Raw genomic sequence first — 6000 nt, forward strand, 5'->3', positions numbered from 1 at the left:
GGCGGAGTTTGACTTTTGGGGTAGGTGACACAACGTGTTGATGACCCCAAAACGCAGTGTCAGCAATAAAATAACTTACAAGAAGATTTGTAATAATAAGTTGACAATGAGCGTTTTTTGTTTCCCATCATTCTTGAGGGGAATTCTAAATCAGGCTGCTTAGGCAATACTTTTCGCCAAGATCGTCATCCATTGAATTTGGTATGCCCGCCGGTGTCGTGCCAATGTAGTTACCCCAGTCAAAAATTGTATCCCCTGGGAGGAGCCATATGGAGGTAGATTTGTGTCTTTATTATTCAATCCCAAAAAAAGTTGCTTCAGTAAAAAAAAAAAATTAAAAAAAATGCTTCAATTAAAATATATATTTTCAACCAAAAAAAAGTCGCTTCAATGAAAAAAAAATGTGTTTGAATGCAAAAATAAATTTGAAACTCAAAAAGCTAAAAAAAAAAAAAAATGCACGTGAAAGCTATTTTTCTTTGGTTAATTTTTTTTTTGGATTGAAGTCAAGTTGTTTTTTTGTTTTTTTTTTTTTTGATTGAAGCAACTTTTTTTATTGAAGTAATGTGGACTAGTGTTTGGGTCACATTTTGGCTTGGACATTTTTCTGTATTATTCAACCCAAAAAATAATTTACTTAAAAAATATATAGATTTTCAAATAGAAAAATCACTTCATTCAAAAAAAGAAACATTTCAATCATAGAAAAAAGAAAGAAAGAATATTTGAGATTGAAAAATTTGCATTTGAACACTTAATTTTTCATTGTAAGAATTTTCTTTGATTGAAGCAACCCTTTTTGTGTTTGGGCCATATTATGATTAGGACATTTGTGTATAAATCATTCAATCCCGCAAAAAGTTGCTTCAATCAAAAAAAATCTTTTCAATCAAAGAAAAAAATCATTAAAAAAATATACTTTATATATATATATATATATATATATATATATATATATATATATATATATATATATATATATATGTGTGTGTGTGTGTATACTCACCGGCCATTTTATTAGGTACACCTGTCCAACTGCTCGCCAACACTTAATTTCTAATCAGCCAATCACATGGCGGCAACTCAGTGCATTTAGGCATATAGACATGGTTTAAGAAATTCTTTTGCAGTTCAAACCGAGCATCAGTATGAGGAAGAAAGGTGATTTGAGTGACTTTGAACGAGACATGGTTGTTGGTACCAAAAGGGCTGGTCTGAGTATTTCAGAAACTGCTGATCTACTGGGATTTTCACGCACAACCATCTCTAGGGTTTACAGAGAATGGTCCAAAAAAGAAAAAATATCCAGTGAGCGGCAGTTCTGTGGGCGGAAATGCCTGGTTGATGCCAGAGGTCAGAGCAGAATGGCCATACTGGTTCGAGCTGATAGAAAGGCAACAATAACTTAAATAACCACCCGTTACAACCAAGGTAGGCATTAGAGCATCTCTGAATGCACAGTACGTCGAACTATGAGGCAGATGGGCTCCAGCAGCAGACGACTACGCCGGGTGCCGCTCCTTTCAGCTAAGAACAGGAAACTGAGGCTACAATTTGCACAAGCTCATCGAAATTGGATAAAAAAAGATTGGAAAAACTTTGCCTGGTCTGATGAGTCTCGATTTCTGCTGCGACATTCGGATGGTAGGGTCAGAATTTGGCGGCAACAACATGAAATCATGGATCCATCCTGCTTTTTATCAACAATTCAGGCTGGTGGTGGTGGTGTAATGGTGTGGGGAATATTTTCTTGGCACTCTTTGGGCCCCTTGGTACCAATTGAGCATCGTTGGAACGCCACAGCCTACCTGAGTATTGTTGCTGACCATGTCCATCCCTTTATGACCACAATGTACCCAACTTCTGATGGCTACTTTCAGCAGGATAATGCGCCATGTCATAAAGCTGGAATTACCTCAGACTGGATTCTTGAACATGACAATGAGTTCACTGTACTCAAATGGCCTCCACAGTCACCAGATCTCAATCCAATAGAGCATCTTTGGGATGTGGTGGAACGGGGGATTCCCATCATGGATGTGCAGCCGACAAATCTGCACAAACTGTGTGATGCCATCATGTCAATATGGACCAAACTCTCTGAGGAATGCTTCCAGCACCTTGTTGAATCTATGCCACGAAGAATTGAGGCAGTTCTGAAGGCAAAAGGGGGTACAACCCGTTACTAGCATGGTGTACCTAGAGAGCATTTGGATGATCCAGAAGAGGACTGGGAGAATGTGTTATGGTCAGATGAAACCAAAATAGAACTTTTTGGTAGAAACACAGGTTCTCGTGTTTGGAGGAGAAAGAATACTGAATTGCATCCGAAGAACACCATACCCACTGTGACGCATGGGGTTGGAAACATCATGCTTTGGGGCTGTTTTTTTCTGCAAAGGGACCAGGTCGACTGATCTGTGTAAAGGAAAGAATGAATGGAGCCATGTATCGAGAGATTTTGAGTGAAAATCTCCTTCCATCAGCAAGGACATTGAAGATGAGACGTTGCTGGGTCTTTCAGCATGACAATGATCCCAAACACACAGCCAGGGCAACAAAGGAGTGGCTTTGTAAGAAGCATTTCATGGTCCTGGAGTGGCCTAGCCAGTCTCCAGATCTCAACCCCATAGAAAATCTGCGGAGGGTGTTGAAAGTCCGTGTTGCCCAACGACAGCCCCAAAACATCACTGCTCTAGAGGAGATCTGCATGGAGGAATGGGCCAAAATACCAGCAACAGTGTGTGAAAAGCTGATGAAGAGGTACAGAAAATGTTTGGCCTCCGTTATTGTCAACAAAGGGTACATAACAAAGTGTTGAGATGAACTTTTGGTATTGACCAAATACTTATTTTCCACCATGATTTGCAAATAAATTATTTAAAAATCAAACAATGTGAATTTCTGTCCCCCCCACCCCACCCCCAACCCCCAAATTCTGTCTCTCATGGTTGAGATTTATCCATGTTGACAATTACAGGCCTCTCTAATATTTTCAAGTGGGAGAATTTGCCCCACTGTACATTATTTCTATCTTGTATGATTTTTTTTTACCAATTAACTGTAAAGGATATGATGATTGCCATATTATAATTACATTTGTTAACATGTATTTGGGGGAGGGGTCAAAGATGTTATTGGTTATTTTGTTCATTTTTTTTTTTTTTTAATCTCATTATTATTTCTATATTAATTTTCTATATTAATTGATCAGTCTATGATAACCGAAATGTTTTACTTTTTAAAATGTTGCTTCTGACAGTGGAACAAGCAGGAAATTAAGAATGTACTTAATGATCACATTTAGGATAGCGACATAACAAACCAAATAGCCAAAGTAGCAGTAAATACCTTAATAAAACACAAAAATTGTGGTCTTATAAAACTGTTTTTATTTTGAAGGTGAACTCCCCAGTTAGCAGCATGTTTGAGTTTGCCACAAGTACAACACACGCACGCACACGCACACTCGTGCTGCATTGCGCATAGTACTTATGCATATTCTTGTAACCTTAAAAACTGCTGTCTGAAACAATGAAAACGGTGAAGAAAATTGTTTGGAAAGTCTGACAAGTCTCCCATTACGTGGCTACAAAATGAATGATTGACGACAAATGGCGCCCTCTGGTGGTGTTTTGTTTATTTTCTACAGTTTGTTTGCTGTGCTTTCGCATTGCAGCCACAACCTGCAATCTCTGAAATGCTATAGAATATAGATGTTACAATGTTGATCAGAGGGCAATTGTTGTTCCTTTTGGGGTATTTTTGGCTCACTTCTTTGTTATTTAATTGGCTGTTATTGCCGGCGAGAGACGTCAATTCCAGGGAGGGAGTGAATGAACAAATGTGACTGCGGACTCAAACGTGAGCTAAGAGCAGTAGTTCACAAATATCTGGTTTTGCAGGGCAATTGTCAAAATAAAAGCATGTGATTCTGCATGTACAATATGAATGAGCTACAACTAGGCATGTGCCGATCACTGATTTCAAGGTAATCCGTGATATGAAAACGTTAGGGTTTCAAAACCGCAAACATTTTCCATCATACGGTCTAAGCTAGTTATTTTTTATGTACCATAAATGCAGGGAGAAATCCTCTCGCTTGCAGCTTCAAGGCTCAACCGTCCCACACCAGTTGTTGCTCAGTGCCAGTGAGTCAGCTGTGCTACACGATGGCAGGAGGAGGTGAAACTCCTGAACTTTTCCCCCTATCGAAGAAAACGAAATCGCTGGTATGGGAATACTTTGGCGACAGAAAAGTTACAGACAGCTGCGGCTTAGAAGAGGAGGGCCAACTGACATGTAAAACATGTTTGCGGAGGGTGGCTGCTGAGGAGGCAATACGTCCAATATGATTTCACATTTACACAATTAAAGGTGAGTAAACAATATCATAAATGTTTCCCTCCAGCTATGAGAGTTAACTCCAGTGTGTTTAGTGTGTCTAGCAGTGGTAAAACGTGTTTTTTTTCTCTCTAGCAATTGTCTGTGTTGAGAAAGTTTGTATAATTTAAACATGATACAAGTCATACACACGTGCTTTTTATGGAAAATAATTCAATTATTTTTGTTATGATGATAATAATGTTAAGCTGTGGCTGTGGGTTTACGCTCGCCAAAAAGACTGCATTTATTTTTAATTTTCTTTAGAGTATTAATGTATTTTTTTTAACTAAACATTATTCTTATGTTGCAAATTGCTAATATGTTTTGAAAAATAGAAATCCTTTTCAATGGAAAATATATATATATATTTATTTTTAGCCAGATATTATATCTTTGCTTAAGGTTATTATACCGTCAGAATCTTATACCGGCACATGCCGAGCTACAACATACCTGTCAGGCAGAACAATGACGCGGGCCGAATTGTTGGTACTTGTATTGCACTTTCTTTGCTACTTACATTTCTAGTGACTAATCTGTCTATTTACAGTGCCTTGCAAAAGTATTCGGCCCCCTTGAACCTTGCAACCTTTCGCCACATTTCAGGTTTCAAACATAAAGATATAAAATTTTAATTTTTTTGTCAAGAATCAACAACAAGTGGGACACAATCGTGAAGTGGAACAAAATTTATTGGAAAATTTAAACTTTTTTAACAAATAAAAAACTGAAAAGTGGGGCGTGCAATATTATTCGGCCCCCTTGCGTTAATAATTTGTAGCGCCACCTTTTGCTCCAATTACAGCTGCAAGTCGCTTGGGGTATGTTTCTATCAGTTTTGCACATCGAAAGACTGACATTCTTGCCCATTCTTCCTTGCAAAACAGCTCGAGCTCAGTGAGGTTGGATGGAGAGTGTTTGTGAACAGCAGTCTTCAGCTCTTTCCACAGATTCTCGATTGGATTCAGGTCTGGACTTTGACTTGGCCATTCTAACACCTGGATTTTTTGAACCATTCCATTGTAGATTTGGCTTTATGTTTTGGATCATTGTCCTGTTGGAAGATAAATCTCCGTCCCAGTCTCAGGTCTTGTGCAGATACCAACAGGTTTTCTTCCAGAATGTTCCTGTATTTGGCTGCATCCATCTTCCCGTCAATTTTAACCATCTTCCCTGTCCCTGCTGAAGAAAAGCAGGCCCAAACCATGATGCTGCCACCACGTTTGACAATGGGGATGGTGTGTTCAGGGTGATGAGCTGTGTTGCTTTTACGCCAAACATATCGTTTTGCATTGTGGCCAGAAAGTTCAATTTTGGTTTCATCTGACCAGAGCACCTTCTTCCACATGTTTGGTGTGTCTCCCAGGTTGCTTGTGGCAAACTTTAAACGAGACTTTTTATGGATATCTTTGAGAAATGGCTTTCTTCTTCCCACTCTTCCATAAAGGCCAGATTTGTGCAATGTACGACTGATTGTTGTCCTATGGACAGACTCTCCCACCTCAGCTGTAGATCTCTGCAGTTCATCCAGAGTGATCATGGGCCTCTTGGCTGCATCTTTGATCAGTTTTCTCCTTGTTTGAGAAGAAAGTTTGGAAGGACGGCCGGGTCTTG

This window comes from Corythoichthys intestinalis, chromosome 6 (assembly GCF_030265065.1).
Source record: "Corythoichthys intestinalis isolate RoL2023-P3 chromosome 6, ASM3026506v1, whole genome shotgun sequence".
Taxonomy (NCBI): Eukaryota; Metazoa; Chordata; class Actinopteri; order Syngnathiformes; family Syngnathidae; genus Corythoichthys; species Corythoichthys intestinalis.